Here is a 23,075-nt window from a genome sequence, read left to right as displayed (position 1 = left end):
TGCCATGGAAGCCTTTTTTGGCAGACCCTGGAACCTGTGAGAGGAAGCAGAAGGGTGTAGGTAGTTCACAGCATCTTGGGAGGGCTGAGGAAATAGACTGCAGCAAGAGCTTCCAGAATTACCTGCATGTCCGCACAGTGGGCTACAGATCTTCTGCCTCTCTGCCTCCCCAGAAATCACTCCAATTTCTATTTACGTTATATGTATTTATTTTTGGTGAGCAAAGTAGCTTATATTCTTGTTGTCTCTCCAACAACAGCTCCAGTAACATCCACTATTGGCCTAGCTAGGGTCTCTTGTTCTGCAGCTGGAATCTATAAGGTGCTCACAGCACCACTGGTAGACACACAGGTTGGGATTGTACATGCGCTATGTGCAGAGAAGATGGCTCCTGACCTAGGAAGCAGCAGGATCTCCGTTATGGGCTTAGGCCTGCCCGCACCTCAGGCTCGGCCTCTTGCTCTATTTTCCTTCTAGGAACAACTGCATGCTCATGTCCCAACAGGAGAAGAACAAGGCAAGGGGCACCCAACTCACGCCCCTTTGGCAGAGGGGAGCACATCGGTAGTCACCGCCCATGTGGATTGTGTGCGAGGGCGCACAATCACGTGCATCAGGGACCCACTGCACTGCCACTTACTGCTCATTGGAAAGTTTCTATGAAATGGATCTCACACTAAGAGATCTGAAGAGAGATCAAGGAATCATTTTAAATCTCTTGGCTTAATGTAGCATGCAGATACATAGATGTGGCCTTTTCAGCATTTGGACACATTCTGGGACTATCACATTTCACATGCTTTACAATCCCATTAAGCAAAGAGCTCACAACCTAATAAATCTGAGGTAACTATTATGTGGCATCAGGGCTCATGGATTATAAACTGCATTGTACAAATCCCTCTGGGGCGAGAAGTGAGGGAAGCTGTGGACCCTGTGTCACCAGCTATAGCTTTTGCTCATCCTCCCAAACCGGAAAGTGCCTTGGCCATCTGCAGAATCTGTATGCAACACTTTTACAGACTTTCTGGAGTCTGTAGCTCAAGGTCAGAAGCCATTATCTTAGAAAGGTGTTAGAAGTCAACATGTCACTTCTGTGCCATAATAATATTGAAATAAGGATAAAGAAGAACAATACACATCCATTCCTTTTCAAGGGAAAATAAAACTTACTTTTAAGATACTTTTTAATACAGTTATACCCTTTCCTTGAGGTATAAAAGTAAAAGAAAATTAATATAAATCCAGAAAAAGAAAGTGCCTATGTGAAACTTATTCCTAGAGAAGTTATTTGTTTCAGGCATTTAACCTTTATATCATTAGGCTGAAAGAACAATTAATTACTGATCCCAGACAAAAGCACTGATATAATTTTGGTTTAAATAAAACAGAGTCTATTTTTAATGAATCATAAATTTACAGAGGGCTTCTTAAGGACTCAGAAAACAGGGTCTATATCTTTAAGGAACTTTACCTCTTTGGAGGGAAATAAGACTAAAATGCATAATACTATTAGCAAAGAAAGACAAGCAGTAAATTGTGGTTCATACCATGAGAGCAAGAGATAAATAACAGGCAAAATTTGGCATTATAAGGCATATTCAGGTTATAAATTAGAATATAATTTATTGCATTTATTTTTTTAAACCCTAGCATTTTATCTCTTAGGAAATAATGTTCCCAAAGTAGAGGCAAGAGATAACTTAAAGAAAATTTAGGCATTGCCCTTGTGGTACGAATAAATTTCTAAGGCTGAAAACAAGGGCTGGAAGGGAAGAGAGTTCAATCACATATAACCCCGAATATGATGTCTTTGTTACAATGACAGTATCAACTCCCAGAAACCTCATTAAATATGTTCTTCAAATTGGGACTTTGATCCAAAATATCATTTATACCCTTCCGTAAGTCTTCATCTGAGGAACTTACATCATGGGAATATTTTTATACATCTGAACAAAAATACATGGTTCTGTTCAAATATTTAAAAGAAGAATGCAGGTATAAATACAGTTACTTTTACAGATGGATACTCCTTTGTGTCATACACGTGTTCTTGCAAATTTTTGTCTACTAGGAAGTATGAATTATACTAAAGAAAAAGTGACATGACCTCTTGGTTATGCAAAGTAGTCATTACATTTTCAAATAATTTCTCACTAATTCAAATCCTTAAGTTTTGATTTTGTTCACTTTTCTTAAAGAGATGGCTCTTTATTCTGGAACAAAAATTTTATAAGTACTATTCAGGCTTCATGGATACATTAGTTTCTTGTTGCTACTACAAAAATTATGGAAAATTTAGTGGCTTAAAACAACACAAATTTATTACCTTATACTTCAGGAAGTCAGAAATCCAAAAGCAGTCTCAGTGGGCTAGAATCAAGTTGTTGGCAGCACTCCATTCCTTCTGGCACCTCTAGGGGAAAATCTGTTTCTTTGCCTTTTCCAGCTTCTAGAAGCTGCTCATATGCCTTGGCTCATGACCTTGCATCACTCCCACCTCTCCTTCTATTTTCATGATTCCATCTTTCTAACTCTAACCCTCCCACCTCCTTCACACAAGGAACCTTATAATTACACTGGGGCCATCTGGATAAGCCAGGATAATCTCCTCATCTCAAGAACCTTGATTTAATTACATCTGCCAATTACCTTTTGCCATGTAAGATAACACATTCGTAGGCTCCAGGAGGAGATTGGGATATGGACCTGTCCAGGGGGCCATTATTCAGCCAACAACAGTGGGAACCACCAAGCATTTATGGCCTTGATCTTTTTCTTGTAGAAGTTCCTTACAGACATTACCAATAATTCTGACCTCAATTATTCTGTGTCAGTGTAAGATTGTGGATCCATTTGTTTCTGCTCTGCAGGTTTGTAAACGACTGTGTAGTGGCTGCATTTTCTAGGGTATACATGGGTGAGAGTCATCTTATCCTTGCAGAAGCAGGTAGGTAAAAAATGGAAAAAGGGATGACATTGGCTAAAGCTTGGAACTAGGGTACATTGAAAATGGCTTTAAAAAATGCTTGGAGATACTCTGTCAATTTAATGCACTGGACTGCCTCTGTCCCCTTTACTGTAAGTAATTAAGAGGTGGCAGTCCATGGAAATTCACAACTTCTCTTATAAACTATGTTCAACTGAAGTGACAAGTTACTGAGAAAAGAATAGGCTATCAACAATGGTTTTATATTTTTAAAACAATACTTTCCACCTAGTCCAGATAGAAGTAACATGCTGTGCAAAACTATACATCATGTAGCAACAGCTAAGAAGTCACATATATCACTATCAATGCTGCCTGTATAAAGGCCAAAAATTACCATATCTAACAATAATTTTTACTTTCACAGAGAGAAATGGAAAAAGAGAAAGAAACCAACTTATTCTTATAAATATTCAGTTTAACATATAGTGAACAAATAGATGTGTAAATTGACTTTGATGAATACTTGTGTTAAATGTGGTTATTTATTATGTGTTCCATTACATAAATTGGATGCAAAATTATAACAAATGTTCTTTATTAATCTTACCTTCTCTGGGGCTAGAGGATGACTCAAGGCAATTATCTTTTATGGACTTCAGCATCATTAGTGCTGATGTGCTGAGGAAGGCAGACACGTTCTAATAATACACAGAAAAGAGAAACATGCCTTTTCTTCACTTCTTACATGGAGAGATGTTATTTCTCAATACAGTTCCTTCATTTCCAATTAAATCCATGAAGTTGCTAGTTTCTGGTATTTTTGCAGTAACAGCAGCTGTAGGTGTAAGAAATATCTCACATATTATGTTCCTTATGGTATGACATTTGAAATTTAAACAGATGGCATATAGATCCTGGTCTTGAGAAACTTTGAGTTTACCCAAAATGGCACAGGTGCTTTCAGGCCACATTTGGCTACTTGGTAGGATCTTCCAGCATTTGCACTAGGTCCAGTGACAGATTGCAGAACTGTCATACTGTTTTCCTCTTTGGCATGGGATATAAATAACTGAAAGATAGTAGCTTTCTGGAAAATAAAAGGAAATATTTCTTTCAAGAACACTTTTACAGCCCAACACTCGACCAGAATCAACAAGTTATCCCCATAGATGACCTGGTGCCACCTGTTATTCATCGGGGGTTGTTTTTTCAGTTGTGATTTTTTTACCTCCTGGCTTCTTCTCTTCCTCTCCCTTATAGACATGTCCTTGCCTTTTCAGCTCCCTTTATATTCCGAAGAGGGTAAAAAACCAAAGGAAAGAACAATAATTCATCCTGTTAATAATGTATCTCTGAAGATTGAAGGTGGGGTTGAATGGTACAGGCGAGGAGGTGCTTATAAATCATAATTATATAAAAGAATACAAAAAAGAATATAAAAAATAGCAGTGCAAATATGCAGTCAGGATAAGTCATAGTCAGATGGTACACCTATATTTTTCATTATTGTATATTTATCGAGCACCAGTGATGAGTGAGCCCCTGAGCTAGATTCTGGGTGTTAAAGATGAGAGGATGGAGAGAGAGGAAGTCTATTGCACCAGATCTGATAACAAGTAGACTGGCACCAGAAAGTTGCCTCATCTTGATGCCAGTTGTTCATCACTGAATATTTGTAAAATTTGTATGAGGGGGGACCCAAAAAACCCTGGAATTTATTTATAAAGAACTGAGTACTTGTTCTTACACATTTAAACTTCAGTTACCTTCAAATATTCTGCATTTGATGCAATACACCTATTGAGATTTTTTTGTACTGCTCAAAACAGTCTTTGAACTCAACAGTTTTGATGCCTTTTATTTAGTTCTTCTGCTGTTTTTTGTTTCACCTCTTCTTTATCAGCAAAATGTTCCCTTTGAGGACTTTTTACATCTGGGTAAACAAAAAAATATCACTTGAGGTGAGATCAAGTGAATAGGGAGAGTGGGGCACAGGGGTCAAAAATTGCTGAACACTCAATATGGGGAGAGTATGTGTGCTCATAAATCACCCATCATTAAATCGGCAAACATGATGAAAGAGCCTTCAAAGAAAATTTGCTAAAGCAGAACACAGCCTCTCATAACAACACCTGTACTAGCAGAAGAGGATAATTCCGGGTTTTTTGAGTCCCTCCTCACATATTAGAATTAGCTTCATCAATTAAAGAAAATAGTAAATTAAACAAGTTAAAGGTTATTTCATTAATTTTTTCCCCTCTCAGGTGAATATCCATGTAGGCAACCTAATGCTTGTATGACGTACCTTCTATCTTGTTATAATACTATGATTGGGTTCTTTTCTTAAGTCAACATCATGCTGCCAGATGGCAGAATAAGGAAAGGGAAGGAAAAGAGCATGTTTCCTCTCCCTTTAAGAATATTTGCTGCCATTTCATAACTTCCTTGCTACACGTAATTGTACAGATTTGGCCATAAGAGAGGCCAGGAAATGGGGTCTTGATACCAACTGGTCACATGCCCAGCTAAATATTGTGTATTCCGGGACTTTAAGTTTGCACTTAGGACATAGAATATTGTAAAGAGCACCCCTCCTGTATTTACAGGAGCAGATAACAATAACAACTGCAGCAGCAGAAATGCTAAACAATCTGAAAATTCATAACTTTTCTGAGCCCTTCAGAAAACTGATGATAGCCAACCTACCTGAAATGTAAGGTTAGCCATCCAAGAAGAGTTAGGACATGAGCACTTGCTTATATATGAGATAGATACCATCTTCACAGGTAAAAGTTCAACTTAATTTTTTTAAATTTTAATCTTTGTTCAAGTACAGTTTTCTCCCTTTTACTCCCATTCCAGCCCACCCACCCAACCCTCCCCACTTCCCTCCCATTACTACCCTCCCCCTAGTTTTTGTCCATGTGTTCTTTAAATTTGTTCCTGTAAACCCTACCCATTCTCCCCTGAGATTCCCTCTTCTCTCCCCTCTAGTCACTGTCAGTCTGTCCTCTATTTCAGTGACTTCGGTTATATTTTGCTTGTTTCTTTGTTTTGTTGTTTAGGTTTCTGTTAAAGGTGAGATTATATGGTATTTGTCTTTCACTGCCTGGCTTATTTCGCTTAGCATAATGCTTTCCAGCTCCATCCAAGCTTCAACTTAATTTTTTAATGAACTGCTGCATGCCAACTGTGAGCTGGCAAAAGAATATAGAATCTGGAGGACACAAACTCACAGAGAACTTGCACTCATCATAGGCTTTTCTGCAAAGGACCAGGAGCTCACACAAAAGATCAACAAGTGTCCTAAAAAAATGTGTCAATTGTGAAGTAGGCCTGGAGCAGCAAGGGCACTGAGGTGAAGCACAAATCATTTTCCCTTATATCTTCTGTGAAATAAGAGACTTACACTATTGAAGGGGACAAAACAAAACCCTCTACATCTGAGAGAGGTATAGAAGAAATACCTGCTTGGCTCAAATCTACAGTTAGGAGTGGAGTACCATCATTGAGGAAGGCCCAAGACTCTGGAACACAGTGCCTGCCTAAGACTAAGACTTGAAATAACAGAGAATGCAAACAACTCACTCACCAGGCTAATGAGCACTGAGTAACAAGCAAGAGCAGTTTATTTCATGAGGAGGGAATACGGCATGCAGAGAGACCCTTTTTGAGGAAGAGATCAAAGGGAACACTGAAAAATCAGAATGGAGCAGATATTTTAGAAAATCCCTCTGGCAAACCAGTCCACGTGCTAAATAAAAAGTAATCCTAGATAAGTTGAAGCCTATGTTATATGACAGTCATTATCACCACAACTCCAAAATCCATCTAAACTCATAACAGTAATGACTCAACCATCCCTACCTCAGACAGATGCATGCACATATCACACTAAGCCTGCCAGAAGACATGTGTTCATTTATAGGCCTAAGTATTTCCTTTTTACCTCAAACTCCACTGTCCTACACAAAATGGTCAATTCCATCTTTCAACAAAAAATTGTGAGGCATACAAAAACACACATAAAAATCTAAAGAGATGAAGCAGTCAACAGAACCAGACTCAGGTATGCACAGGTGTAGATGTATCCAGTATAGTATTTATATCATCATATGGTAAAAGTTCTAAAGACATGGTGAGCAACATGTCAGATCAGTTAGTAACTGAGCAGAGATAAAAATATGAGAAATAAACATCAATGCTAGATATGAAAAGCAGAGTGACAAAGAATGTTTTCAGTGGGCTTATTGGTAGATTCAATATAGCTGTGGAAAGAAACAATGAACTTAAACATGAGTCAGTATAAATTATTCAAAGTAAAACACAGAGGAAAAAATATATATATATGGGGAGAAAGAGAGAGAGAGAGAAGTACAGGAAATATTTAAAGAAATACTTGTTGAGAAATTCCAAAATGAATAAGATACCTAAAATGATAGATCCAAGAAGTTCAACTGAGAACATCAAGCAGGATAAATAGAAACATAAACTAACAAATAAGCAACCCAGTGAACAAAAACACCTAGGAATATTATATCCAAACTACTGAAAACCAAAGACAAAGAGAAGATCTTGAAGGTGACTGGAGATAAAAGACATATTACATACAGAAGGAAAATTACAGACTTATCATTAGAAACTACTCAAACCAGAGGGAAATGGAGTTACATTTTTTAACGTGATGAAAGTAAAAAAAAAAAGTCAACTCAGAATAAAGATCATTTTGTCTTATTTTTAAATTGGTCATAAAAGAGAAATGACTGCCTAAAGCAAAATAATATCAACATATTTTGTGTTTATAGCATATCTAAAAGTAAAATATATGGCAACAGCACAGAAAATGAAAGGAAGGAATCTGGAATTATACTGTTATGAAGAACTTTAACTATTGTGGAGTGCTACTAAATTATTTGATGTATAAGTTCTAGCTCAATCATGAAAGTGTTTGAAAGGGGTATTAAAAGTTGTTCTAGTGAGTGGGGACAGTAGACACCATTAAGTGGGCATGTATACTGTATGGCCATCTCATTAAAGGTGACTGAGTGATTACAGCAATGAATCTGCATCAAATTTTGTATTAAGCTTGAACATTCCCCTGTGGAAACTTTTTGGATGATTCAGAAAGCTTTTGGAGACAATGTAATGAGTGCAAATAAAAGTGTGGAACAAACGCTTCAAAGATAGTTGAGAAACTGTTGAAAGTGATCCACAGCCTGCAACAAGCAGAACACTTGAGAATGTCAAATGTGTGCAGGCTGCAAGCAACAAAGACTTCTGGCTTTTCCCCAAACTAAAATCACCTTTGAAAGGAAAAGATTTAAGACTGTAGATGAGATTCTGGGTAATACAACAGGGCAGCTGATGGCAATTCTAACAAATGATTTTGCAGAGTGTTTTGAACAGTGAAAGAGACACTGTGTGAGGTCCAAGGTGCCTACTTTAAAGGGGACTGAGGTGTCATTGTACTATGTGCAATGTATCTTGTATCTTCTTCAATAATGTCTCATTTTTCATAGTATGTGGCTGGATACTTTCTGGACAGGTCTCATGTGTACTCAGACCATAACACAATTAACTAGAAATCAATTTGAAAACTATCCAGAAAATCATAAAATATGTGGAAATTGAACAACTAACTTCTAAATATTAGGTATTCCATTATTTTTGAACAACAGAAAATGAGATATTGGGAGACAACAAATAGTTTATTCTAGATACAGACATATAAATACAGTGACTATGCTGCTGAAGTGACTCCATGTCAGGTCACTTAGGCAAAAATACTTACTGCAGTTGCTATGGACTGAATATTGTGTCCCGCAACATTCATATGTTGAAACCACCTAACTTGGAGGTGGGGCCTTTAGGTGGTAGTCAGGTTTAGATGAGGTCGTGAGTGTGGGGACCACAGGATGGGGTTAGTGAACTAATAGAAATAAACCAGATCTTTGCTCTCTGTCTGTTATACAAGCACACAGTGGAAGCTGTGAGCACACAGTAGGAAGGCAGCGGTCTGGCAAGTCAGAAAGCAGACCCTCATCAGGAACTGAATCACCTGGCACCTTGATCTGGGACTTTCCAGCCTCCACAACTGTGAGAAAGAAAATTCTGTTGTTAAGACACCCAGTCTACAGGAATTTGTGATAGCCTCCTGAATTGACTAAGGTGGCAGTTCATATTACTGAGTTGGAGGGCATCTACATCTCAGTTTTAGTCAGTCCACCAAATCTTTTATATCCTTTTACCAAGATGCTGACCTTCCTAACTTTGTGTAGCTCTTTCTGCTTACAGGATCATCTTATTAAGATTTTGGCTCCTTCATCTACAAGATAGGGTAAAAGTAGGTCTGTGAGTATATAAAGTAGAGTTTATTCTTGTATTATTATTTTCTACAGGAAAAATGTAAATCTATTTTTGCCCCACCCTGTATGTATCCATTCTTTGCCCTTCACAGTGTCCACTCCATCCTCTTTTGGGAGACAAGGGGTTTGAAGAGCAATTGAAACATCAGGCTTCCGAAATAGCTACCAGCCCTAACTATTTCAATAACACCACCTAGAAAATGACCTCTGCCTCCTCTCAGTATCAGAAATTCCTCATAGAAAAGAGTCAAAAAAGCTGGCTGGTGGAGCAGACAAGTTTCTCTAGTCAGGCTAATAATGCCTATGCCGTATGGTGCATAAGCAGGGGACACAATGACATTCACCAAGCTCAATAGATCCTTAAGCATGCAAGCTTTGCATGTTTCTTTCACTCATCTACCTAGCCCATCACCATTTGATTTCTTTCTCTAGCCCTGCCCAAACTCCTGCACACTCTACCTCAGTGTTTCTCTTGTTAAGGTAAGTGCAGTACCACTTATACTTTTTTTTTAATGTTTTAAAAAATTTATTGATTTTAGAAAGAGAAGAAGGAAGAGAGAAAGAGAGGGAGGGAAATACCGATGTTCCACTTATTATGCATTCATTGGCTGATCTTGTATATGGCCTGTTAGAATAAAATCCACAGCCTTGGTATATGGGGGCAATGATCCAACTAACTGAGCTACCCAGCATGGTCCCATTTGTACAGATTTATTTTATTTTAATTTCTAAATATTTTGATGATCCAAGATTTATTCTTCCTCTTACAAAAACAATTTCTTCTAATTCTACTGACTTGATAGATTCTGCTTTTATCAAGAAAATATAATATCTACAATATCCTTAAATATGCTTGAGCACATAATTATAACTTTGCTTTCCAAAACTTCTAGCCAAATTCATTTCATTATTACTTAACCTAATATTACTCAGCACACTATATTTCCTTTCCAACTGATACTGCCTATCATATAAGTAATATCTTTATTTCTTATTAGATTATAAGCTCTATAAGGGTATGGATAGTCACTTTAATTTTTTCTTCATGTTATCCTCTGCACCTGGCACATTGGCTCAGAAAATACCTGTTGCATGAATGAATGAATGAAAGCATACAATATATGCCCCACAGAAATTTCTCTTTCCCCTCTCCCTCTCCTTCATACACACACACCCACATACACATGCATGTATGCATACACACACACCACATACTTATTAATATGGGAGCCTCAGACTTCTTTGCCAATAGACATGTACCAGCCTTTCTCCAGCAGCATTTGACACAGTTATCTCACCATATTCATTGGACATGCTCATGCTTATTTGCTCCAGGGCATACTTACAAGCAATGCAGGAAAAAAGGCCATCCCTGCCACGATAGTTTATTGCAAAACAGAGGGAATGAAATAAAGCAAGCATCTAGTGCTACACATACACAAGCTAATAAACAAACAAAATGTCTAAAGCTCTGTGGCATCATTGTGACAGTAATGTCTTAGAGGACTCCACTGGTTCTAATTCCTGTCAAAGGCAATGAATCCTGGTGGTGTGTGCACTGTAACAGAACTGGGAAGAACTATGGCTAGTTATTCAAAACTGTAAACAGGCACGTGGCAGAATAATCTTCCCAAAGGTGAGCAGTACCAGCAGACAAGTTTTCTGCTTTAGTCGGGGACCTGGATTTGTGTTATCACACTGTTATCGCCAAAGAATATTATTACTGAACTACCACATGCTCAAAACAGTGCATTTTAGGAGGAATTCAGAGTCCCAAGGCCAGCTGCTCATATTATACAGACCCGGGGTCTGCTATCCACAGAGGTCCTTACTTTGGCTTTCCTGTGTCTTTGGGGTGAGGCACTCACAAAGAAATATCTCGATGTTCCCTTGGTCACTTATCACCCATCACTTGGCTCTGTCTACTTCAAAGTTTTCTTTAGAATCCAAAAGAAAAAAAGAGACATGTCAGGGTATATAGAGAATGCAAGATGGATTAATAGCCTCTGATATGTTGGATTCAGCTCAGAATCTCCATGCAAGGGATTTGGGGCTGGACTACAGCACTGAGCCAAAGTAGATCCATCCACAAAGAACAAAAATAAGGGGTCACTCTGCAAAGTGTACAAGGTGGCAGATTATGACATCCTCCAAACTTTGTCTATTGCAGGGATTAGAGAAAACTATTTTGGCCAAATACTCAATCATCCTCTTCTGTGAGGTAGGGCTCTTCTGCAGTGAGGTGACACCATTTAAGCACTACAGCTCTTATTCTTTCCTTCCGATGTCCAATAGAGGTATAATAGTCATGGAATTTGGGAAAGGGTAGTAGCAAAAAAAGTGAGGAAGAGAGCTGTCTTAGGTGTAAAAAGCTCAAATGGCTATGGGAGTGTTCAGGGAACACACAGTCAACTTTTATCTCTTAATATTCCCCAAGAACGGGAGGTATGAACCTGCAGAGTTGGTCCTTTTCCCTCACAGAACGAATCCTTCTCTGACAGGTATATGTGTGTACCAGTGTTTTCAGAGGTAGGACCATTATAGAAAACAATTATTCTGAACCATATATGAATAGGCCTGACTTGCTCTTTACTTTTGTTAAAATTTTATTATGAAATTCACTGTGGCAAAGCAAAGGATGAAGCTGAGCTTCTGAGCAGTAACAGAGAATGACCTATTTATTTCTAGTGTCAGTGTTTTCCTGAGCTCCAGTGGGAACACGGTAATCTTGATACCTGTCTGATATTGACATTTAGAGAAGAACCTGATTCTTGCTCAGTTTATAGTACAGTCAGTCATTTGAGAGGCTTGTTCTAATGCAAGGTCATGTGGTATGTTTGTATGCAGTTGACGTTGAATATGCCAGCTGAGCTTCATTTTGCAATCCAATGCAATTGTTAAAACAAATTTAACTTTTATTTTAGTAGAAACTTTGCACCCAGAATTACCAAGTACTTCAGCTTAGTTTTAAAAGAAAATATTTTCAAACTTATCATCACATGCCATGGATATATTAGTTCTATATTCAGCCACACATCAATTGGCTGGTATTAGGAAAAACAGAAGCCCAGCTGAACTGTATCTCCACCTCCTAGATGTCTTGAAAAAAATGTTTAATGTTTCTCACATTAAAGTCTCCTGCTTTGAGACTTCTTTCATCCTCTTGTCTATTCTTCTCCTTTACCATGGTTAAGTTCACACTACCCTCTGACATTCATATGACATTAACCACCCTAAATCACTGCCACTTTTCAAACACTTTGCTCATCCTCCCCATGTCTGCCATCCTCTGCCTCTGCCTGTCCCGCCCATATTCTCCTTGCAGTGCCTTATCTAACTGTGTGGAAGCCCTAACCTCTATTTATTTTTATTTTCCTGTAACAGAATTGTTGTTCACATGGTGTCTGACCCCTTTGTATGAGATCCTCCTTCTATGAGGTAAAGGCCAAGTAGGGAAGAGAAGAAGGCAGCCTATATTGGGAACCTGTGATTGAAAGGCAGAGCCACACATGCCCAAATGTGCAGTACATAAAGCCAAAAAGCAACTGTTACAGCCCGTCTCAAAGAAGGTGCCAAGAGTCAAGTTGATAATGGATGGTCAAAATTTACTCAGAGCAAGGGAGTTTGACCTGTGGAGCCAAGGAAATGTAGAGCAGAGCATGCAAAAGGGGCAGGATGCAAATTTGATTCAGTGAATGGGAATCCATGGGGAATCCTCAGAGGAGGTGGGCCACAGCAGGCTGATGGGTTTTCATAAACATCTAAAAGGGAATTTGCCTGGATTTACTTTTATGGGTTTTCATGAATATTTTCATTGATTAATGGAATTTACCTGAAAAATTAGTGGCAGTGAAATTTAATCTATCCTTTCCACTTCAATGAAATGCTAGATGAATGAAATCACCTTGGACTGGTGAGTTTAATCAGGATCTGTAAACATTTAAAAAGGAGGAGGAGGAGGAATAGAAGGAAGTCTGCGGGCACATGGAAATCAGAAAATATAACAAAATAAAATTTGCTCTATGTTATCCAGGCTCCCTCTGTCCTCTGCCCTCCCTCTGAGCCATATTGGTTTGTCCTCTGTCAGCTGTTGAGACTTGTACAGTGACCCACAGGAGACTCTGGAAGGGGTTCCTCCCACCTGCTCCATCCAAGGGAGCTGTTGGAATCACAGAAGGTCTCCAGCTGTGTGTGTGCTGATCCTCAGCCTTTAAGAGGAACTATGCCAGATGCTATTTCCTTCTGTACGGGGACCTATTCATTTAACTGGCAGCCGCTAAATCTAAAGGTTAAAAAAAGGCAGCCATTTTCATATCCAATATTCAGTATCTACTTTAATTAAAATAGATATCTATTTAAATTATTTAAACAAGGGAGCTCTTTGATCATGAGTGCTCATTTCCAAAGACTGAAGAACTCAGCCTCCCCAAATCCTAATTAAAGGTGATAGCCTGAATTAGCATGCAACTACTTGCTATGTGTGTCACATCACTAGTAGAAGTAGTTTAAATGTTCTGTTTGGTTTTTTTTCTTAAAGAGATGCTTCCTCACAAGCAAGTAGCCCAGATTCTCCCTTCCCAGAAAAGGCTGGTGGATCTTGCTGCTGTCTGGAGGATTCCTAAGGGATATAAATGGAGGTAATTATTTGGAAATGATGAAGGAACCACTTCAGAGTTTCCCAAGTATTTTTCAACTTTTTCTCATTCTAATCTTTCTTTGAAGACGGATTATATAATATTTGATGTTACTCAATTCTTTTTAAAACAGCTGAATGGCTCTTATTAACTAGGCAGTATTGAGATTTAGAATTTTTTTCCTTTTTAAGTTTTTATTCTATTTATTTCATACCTTATTTTATTTTATTTTATTTTATTTTATTTTATTTTATTTTATTTTATTTTATTTTATCTTATTGTCATTCAAGCTCAGTTGTCTTCACTTTCCCCCCACCAAACTCCCCCACCCCACCCACCCCTACATCCCACCCTCAATCCTACCCACCTTTGAAATCGTCCATGGGTCCTTTATACTTTTTCTTTAATGACCCTTCCTCTTTCCCCTGTTATCCCCTACCTGCTCTGGTTACTATCAGTTTGTTCTTTATTTCCATGTCTCCGGTTATATTTTGCTTGCTTGTTTGTTTCCTTGATTAGGTTCCTCTTATAGGTGAGATCATATGGTATTTGTCTTTCGTCGTCTGGCTTATTTCACTTAGCATAATGCTCTCCAGTTCCATCCACGATGTCACAAACGATAGGCACTTCTTTCTTTCTGCTGCGTAATATTCCCTTGTGTAAATGTACCATAGTTTTTTTATCCTCTTATTTATTGATGGGCACTTAGGTTGTTTTTAGTACTCGGCTATTGTAAATTGTGCTGCTATGAACATTAGGGGGCACAGGTTCTTTTGGATTCAGGGAATGATTCTGCTGCAGCCACTGTGGAGAATAGTATGGAATTTCCTCAAAAAACTAAAAATGAAACTGCCTTTTGACCTGGCAGTTCCACTGCTGGAAATTTCTAACTTTTCTACTGAATCAATATTTGAGAAATTAAAAAAAAAGATTGGTTCATATTTTTTATTACCCCCCCCCTTGAAATCATACCACAACATGATGTAACTACAGTGGAGCTATGACTAGATAGGATATATCTAAGGGAAAGTAGAAATGGCAAGAGGCAGGAATTTCTTTATAAATCCTTGAAATAGTGTCTAGAGCAGGCAGAGGTTCCTGGGATATTCTGGAAGTGCACAGAGGACTCAGGGGACAGAAATTTGTTTTTTGTTTATTTGTTTATTTTTGTGTGGCCCTTGATTCTCCCTCCCATCTTCCCCTTGAGATCAGTGTTTCTTTGCTTCAACTGCTTGGATTTTCTTCTGGTAACGAATGCTGCCCTCTGACTACATGAACCAAGTCAGAGCAACATCCTTCTGAACAGAATGGTCAGCACAGGATATGTTATTAGAGTAGGGTTGCCTCTTAGGAATGTTTTTAAATTGCAGTTGCCAGGGAAGTGCCCATTCCTGTCTAACTGGGAAACTAAAAGGAAGTGATCCAGGAGTAGTAGAAAGCCATATACCTTCTTCTTTAGAGGAGTGGAAAATTTAAAAGAGCTACATTGTAGAGATGGAATCATAACTATATCTGAGGCCCAAAGGCCAGCTGCCCCTGCTCTTTCTGTAGTTTGATTATATGAACCAATAGAGTTCTCTTTTGTTTAAGTAAATTTATTTTTTGTTACTTGCAACCTGAGATTCCTAACTCAAACCATGATCTAAAATATAAAAGTGTTTCACCCTCTTGCTCCATGTATGGCATTTGAATTTTTTACTTTTTCTAGTATATCAGCTAAAAAGGGTATATTGCTGCAAGTATAGTATCTTGGTATTTTTCTGTTGCTTTGTATTTCTTGCAGTTGCCTCTACAAGTGGTGCTTGGGGTAAAGGCTGATAGTCTTTAGGTAGGGCTTAAGTGTTAAGCAACCTCTCAGAAAAAAAAAAAAGTCCCCATTGTTCATATAGCAGACACTGCCCATACCTTTCCCGTATCTCCCTGACCTTACTGTTTTTGGTGTTCTTCACCATCTTTGAACTGCCAGTATATACATCTGTCTGCTTAAAAGCTTCTTCAAGCACTGTGGAAAGCCACTCTTCTCCTGTACACACAGGCTATGATATTCCAGAGAACTAACATGCTCAGGAGCAAGCCTCAACCAATGATAATCACGGAGTACATAAACACCCAAGGTCACCATCTCTTAGGTATTACAGCATAAAAACTTGGAGCAATATTTTTGTCATTTCTTAGTGTTTCCCCATAATATTGACCTTCAGTTGCCCACTCTGGGGCATGTCTTAATAAAACATTAATTATTGTCTTGCATCCTTTCCATGTGTCCCTCCTCCATCTCACCCAATCTTTCCTACATCCACTAAGTAAGCAACTTGCATTTAGATTCTGGTTTAGAACCTGCTCATGGAAGAATCCAGCCTAAGACAACACTTGAGAGCATGAAGAAAGAGTTTATTGTCCAAAGAATGTGGTTTGAGATTTTCAGGATAGGGATTTGGAAATTACTACTCTAAAATCAAGACATTTTCAGAAGCTAAGGTGATAAAAAATAGTTTTGTACCAGACTAAGCCTTTATTTATGTAGTCAAATGATTTCAGTCAAGGATATCAAGACAATTCAATGGAAAAAGAATAGTCTTTGCAATAAATTACTCTGGCTCAACCAGATATCTACATGCAAAGGATTACAAAAAGGAAATTGTACTCATATCATTATACAAAAATTAATTGAAAATGAATAATTGACATAAATGGGAGGAGTAAAACTATAAAACTCTTAGAAAAAACACAGGTGTAAATGTTTGTAATTTTGGATTAAATAATGGTTTCTTAGGATACCAAACTCCCAAATGATGTAATAAAAAATAGTTAAATTGAACTTCATCAAAAAAATTTGGAAACCCTTTTGTGCTTCAAAGAATATCATAAAGAATTTTTTTATACAAACCCTCAGAGTGCCTTCTACCTCCTGAATGGGATGCTGCCCCATTCATGAATTATTTAATAAAGCCAATTATACCTCCAAAAAATAATATCAAGAAAGTGAAAAGACAACCCACCGAATGAGAAAAAATATTTGCAAATCACATACCCGATAAGGAACTTTTTGGTCAAAGTTTATAAATGATTCTTACAACTTGAAAATGAAAAGCAAATTCAGCTTAAAAGTGGGCAAAGTTTTAATAGATACTTCTCCAAAGAAAATATACAAATGGCCAATAAACATATGAAATGATGCAAAAAGTCATTAGTTACTAGGGAAATGCAAGTGAGAACCACAATGAGATACTCCTTCCTACTTGCTAGGATAGCTATCATTAAGAACATGAATAATAAATGAGTTGATGAGAATGTGGAAAGATTAAAACCCTCACATGTTGTTGATAGAAATAGAAAAGGGTACACAGTCAATTTTAGAAAGTGGTTTGGCATTTTCTTAGAAACATAAACATAGTGTGTGTGTGTGTGTGTGTGTGTGTGTGTGTGTGTGTGTTGCACAACTCTGGATACTCTAATAACCACTGAATTGCACTTTTAAAAGGGTAAATTTTATGATATATATAGATACATACACACACACATATATCCCAGCAATTCCATTTCTAGATGTGTAATTAAGAAAATTGTAAACATATGTCCACATGAAAACTTCACACAAATGTTCATAGCATCATTATACACAATAGTCCAAAAATGGAAACAACCTAAATGTCCATTGATAAGTGGATAAACAGAAGGTGGCATAGGGGATATTATATGGTTATATAAAAGGAATGAAGTCTAGATGCATAGATGCATGTTATCATATGGGTAAACCTTGAAAACGTACAACATGAAAGAAGCCAAACACCAAAAGCCCATATTATATGATTCGATTTATATTAAATATCCATAATTAAATCATAAAGTAGGTTAGTGTTTGCCAGGGACTAGAGGGAAGGCTAATGGAGGGAGAAAGCTAATGACATGAGATTTCTTTATGGGACATGAAAATATTCAGCAATTAGATAGTGGTAATGGTTGCACAACTCTGTGGATACTCTAATAACCACTGAATTGCATTTTTAAAAGGGTAAATTTTATGGTATGTGAATTATGTCTTAACAAAGCTGTTATTAAAAATGAAACAAAAACAACAAAAAAGTTATTTTATGTTTTATAAGTCCCAAGAACAAAATTCAGAAAGGGAAAGCTTTTTCTGTTTTTGTTTTTAAATTTATTTGCTTATTTTTTTATGGAAAATCATAGAAAAATAATTGTTTAGACAGGGTTCTAAGAAATTGTCTAGATAAATTGTCTAGTCAGCTGTTGATTAGATTTTTTTTTTGACAGAGAAGTTACATGAGTGAGTTGAATTTCTTGAAGAAATTGCAAGGTAATTTTGTGGGAAAAGAAGTTCCTTGCTCTGGATTCAACCTGTACAACTAGAACTAAGCTAAGAAAACTATTATTCAGTGGTTATAGGCAAGTTGGTTAGCACCTCTAGAATGCAATTTAGTTTATTAAGTGGTAGTAATTACTCTGGTTTTCAGATTGTTTGCCATGTGTGTTTGATGAACAGATACTATGTGCAGGACATGTTTGTGGCACTAATGCCACAGTGACAGAAGACAGGTAAATCCTCTCTTTACAGAGCTTACATTCTGGGAAAGAAGACAGACAAGTAAATAAACAAGACAATTCCTCTCTGTGGAAGACGCTATAAGAGGAGTAAGAGGATATGCAGTGATAAGTGATGGTGAGATAAGGGATGACTGTAGACAAGTTGGTCCAAATAAGATATTTGAGGAAAGGACAGGCAAGTAAGGAACCAGCTATATAGAGATGTCCATAAAACATAGGCTAAGAGAACTTTGAGTACAAAGACTATGAGAGAAAAGAGAAGACTATGTAGAAAAAGAAAAAGAGATATGTAAAAATCCACCAGGACAGAGCATTGTGAGGGTAATGCATAAGAGTTAATGCTGGAAGTGGCACAGACCACTATAAGGTGGGAATGAGATTGCACACTAGCACTGCCCACAGGCTCTCAGCCTTTGCATCTGTTGTACAGTGCCTTGTCCTGCCACCTGCCCCCTCAGGCAGGGCCCAGTGGCCATCAGCAGGCTCAGGGAGGGAAGTGTGAGTGCCTTGGTGTGACTTTTAAAGTGGGAAAAACCTCCCACTAAGACATGTATGACCACATATGTACATGCATGTAAATAGGTACATTGTGTTTTTATAAAAAGTTCATTGTTCAAAAAAGTGAAATTGCTGGGTGGCAGGATTCTGGGTGTTGATAAGGCACTGTATAAATAAGTGCAAAGGCTAAGAACCTGTGGGAAAGTACTTAGTTTCCATGCTTATAGCAAATAGCACTCATTACTACCAGGGCACAATAAGGCCACTGTCCAATGATTTGATTTCTCCTAAGAGATAGGACAGAGGGTGTGATATGGCTGTGACATCCTTGTCCATGTAGAGAACCAGGGATGATCTGATTGCACTGGCTGGCAGTGACCCCCTTTCTACTTCTCTATGTGTTTCCCTCCCAGAATATAGACTCCAGCAAAAGGGGTCAGGCTCCTTAGGAGAGGAGCACATAGGAAATGTTCTCACCTCTCTGCCAGTGACTCCATTGGTGATGTACCTTATGTCATGCTGTACAAAATGTGCACTTCTCTTGTTCAAGTAACATTGATCAGCATCGTTAACACTAAAGGGCCTGGCTCTTTAAATTCACTAAGAATTTGCATGTGGGCTGGTGAGAAGCTGAAACACAACCACAGGAGCTCTCACAAAATTGACAACAAGTCTACAGGAAAAGCCCCAGGAAACAGGGTGCGGGGAACTCAGGCAAAAAAACAATCTGCTCCTGTGTCTTTGCATGTTCCTTGTTGCTACTTGAGATGATGGGCTGGTCTCACCAGGGAGACCAATTATCCTCTATGAATCTCAGGTTGACATGCTATCAATTAAAAAAGAAAGCATAATCTACTTTCTACAAAGGCTTGGACATGATCATAGGGGACAGTGACATGTGTTCATAATGAAAATGAAAAATGTAAAATGAAAAACTCCTCTTTATTTCCTTATGTACAACATATTGGAAGAAAATATGCCTTTCCAGTTACTTTTCATACTTCTCCAAGGGAAGATGCATTCACCAATTTCTTGCTTTTGCTGAGGTTGTGAGTTAGAAGTGAGAGCTACTATGCTGGCTTTGTCATCTCTTTTAATTTAACTTTCTAGGAACTGTAAGACAACAGAAACAAATCTATGTATTAGTGTATGTTTGGGGAAACTGTGAATTAAGGAGAGGAGGCAATGAAGAAGAGCATGTATTAGTTTAATCTATAGTTGCGCTAAGAAAATGCATGATATTGTACAAAGTTTGGTAGACCCTAATTTCTTTAAACAGTGAATCTGAAGTAATTCTTCTACACCGAATATTGAATCTGGAGCTAAGGTTAATAATAGCCTCCTGTGACTATGTTACACAATTGTATTTAATCCTATTAATTTACTAGCACTCAAAAATGTATACATGACCACAGTTTCTGAGAAATATACTCTTACTATCTTTGGTTTGCTAGTGTAACTATGTTTTATTATAGCATATTAGTATATAGACTGATTTTCTAATATGACTTGAAGATGCAATTGTGGGGGTCATAGTTCATTATGTTTTCAGCTCTATGTATTAAAGTTGCTGTGCAGAAAAATTCTTAAAATTCTACATGGATAGCAGTATTTGGTCTTTTCAGGTGATGGGCTTAGGTAAATGAAGGCAAAAAGTCTTCCTAAGTTATTTAACATAGTTTCAGCCTTTCCTTCTATAGAAGCAACTGTAAGACACAACTACCAACTCTGCAATCACAAATGACAAATGGATCCAGTTCTTCCTTAACCGAATGTGGTCCATGGCATGACCCCTGAGCATACAACGGTAAGTCAGTTCTGGGCTCTATTTAAATTATGAGAAGCAGCTCACTGGTCTGCCACATCCTGAAAGTGACCTTTCTTATGACTCACATTTGAAACAACTTAGGACAACCATTCCATATGTCAAACTTCATTTTATTCAATTTTCTCCTGGTTGAAAATTGACACTAAAGATGTTTTTGTCTTTCAGAGCATTTTCCTTTGGGAGCCAAAGGCCTGATGATGTATAATCCTTCCTGAAGGTTTTGTGGCAGGGTTTCACAAAGCAAACCTTTTTTCCCCCTTATTTTATATCATCCTGACAAACAGAAATGCTGAGCCATTTAATTACAGAGCCTGCCTGACATATCCAGAGTCAAATATTCTAGCGGCATCTCTCTGAAGGGGAAAAATGCACCGAATTCCCAGAGTTACTTGTCAAGACAATGACACCGAGAAAACCAGTAAATAATCTGGTGGGCCCAACAGTGGGTGCTATGGTATGCCAGAGTGGTCCCCATGGCTCAGTGTCAGCACCTTTAGCTTTGTGGCTTGGCATCTCACAATGGTGATACTTTGAGCTTCAGGCTGAGCAGGCAGGAGATGATGAGCATAGATCAAAAGAACAAAGGTCAAACCATAGGGGCTGGTCTGTGCTCTACAAAAACTTCCTAAATTAGAACTTGCACTCTTAACTCCCAAACTAACTCACAGGAAGAGCCTTCACAGATGCAATTAAATATCTTTCCCTCAAAATGTGACAGACAGTGCCCATGACCAGGCATGAGTACACTAAGATACTATATCCTGTAGTGTCTCAAAGCACCAACACATAATCAAAATGTGTCAGATTGCCTGCATTTAATGCCTTTTCTTCCCTTTAAAACAGTTAATCCCTGTGATAATTTCCAGTCCACTTCACAGCAATAACTAAAAGTATAAAAGTCACTCTCATGAAGAGTTTTTCTTTGCATACTTTAAAGTTTTCTCTTTTTTTCTTTCTTCTGTTAATTATACAGCAAAATGAAAGAAAAAAAAGTACATCTACTACAAGGCAGGCATTATTCTCAGAACTGGGATTGAACAGTGGAAAAGATATACAAGGCCACAGTACTTAAGATTACATTCAAGTTCAGGGTTGGGAGACACAGATAAGTATATAAAAAAGGTAAGATTATTTTGGGGTTGTAAATGCTCTGAATAAAATAGTTTACAGAAAGTACAGAATGGTGTAGTGGAGGAAACTTTCTCAGAATAGCTGGGGAAAATTCACTTCAAAGTGAAGATACTTGACTTGAGACATGAAGGCTGAAAATCATGAAGGGGGTAGCCATGAAATATTGGGTGAAGAGTGTTTCAGGAAAAAGGAATATCATGTGCATGTACCCTGAGACAGACATGAGGGTAGATGAGCATCTTTGAAAGTATGACTGAGTGAAAAGCAGAGTAGATAGAAATGTGCTGGGGAGGTTTTCAGGGATCAGATCGTATAAGGCATTATAGTCATACATTTTCAAAAGGAAGAATTAAAATTGTCTTTAAATTTGCAAACAACATGACTCTATATGTAGAATATTCTAAAAAATTTACCTAAAGCCCACTAGAGCCCATAACCAAATTTAAGAAGGTGGCAAGATATACAACTAATGTATATTACCTTTCTATATACTAGGAAAGAAAAATCCAAAAGTGTAATAAAGAAAATTACATTCAAAATAAGATCAAAAGTATTTAAGTGCTTAGAAAAAAAATCTAAGTGCAAAACCTGTACAATGAAAACTAAAAAGTACTGCTGAGAGATATTTTAAAAGATATATATATATATATATATATATATTGAGAGACCTAGCATATTAGAGAATAATAAGACCAAATATTTTTAAGATGACAACTCTCCCCAAAATAATCTATAATTTAATTCAATCCCCATAAAAAGCCCATCAGCTTTTCTTGTAGAAATTGACAAGCTTATCTTAAAATTTCTATGGAAATTCAAAAAAGCCTCAGATATCCAAAATAATTTTGAAAAATAAAGGACATACTACCTGATATCAGGTAGTGGTGGCACCATAACAACCAGTTACATCAATAAAAGAGAACCAAGTTTCCAGAAACATCTCATATTTACAAATAACTTATTTTTGTCCAAGGACCAAGGAAATTCAATGGGAAAAGAGTCATCTGTTCAACAAACTGTTGGAAAAACTAGTTATTCGCACTTTTGAAATATTTAAGCCTTTATCTCATACAACACATGAAAATAAGCTCACAAACAGATCATAGACCTAAATGAAAAGG

At 37.5% G+C, this 23,075-nt stretch overlaps 1 long non-coding RNA gene across 1 annotated transcript in view; it reads right to left on the bottom strand.

The window, feature by feature from the left end:
- Nucleotides 1-3,555: 3,555 nt before the first annotated feature.
- The window catches only part of LOC123818120, a 177,516-nt gene continuing 157,996 nt past the window's right edge, over nt 3,556-23,075 (bottom strand). Inside the window, exons 5-6 of the long non-coding RNA XR_006785574.1 lie at nt 3,876-4,022; nt 3,556-3,770 (exon numbers count right to left, since the gene is read on the bottom strand). This is a non-coding gene — a long non-coding RNA (uncharacterized LOC123818120). The remainder of the gene's footprint in view (nt 3,771-3,875; nt 4,023-23,075) is intronic.

This window comes from Phyllostomus hastatus, unplaced genomic scaffold (genome assembly GCF_019186645.2).
Source record: "Phyllostomus hastatus isolate PE091 unplaced genomic scaffold, TTU_PhHast_1.1 phas_contig_254, whole genome shotgun sequence".
NCBI classification, from domain to species: Eukaryota; Metazoa; Chordata; class Mammalia; order Chiroptera; family Phyllostomidae; genus Phyllostomus; species Phyllostomus hastatus.
This window is presented reverse-complemented; position numbering and strand designations above follow the sequence as displayed.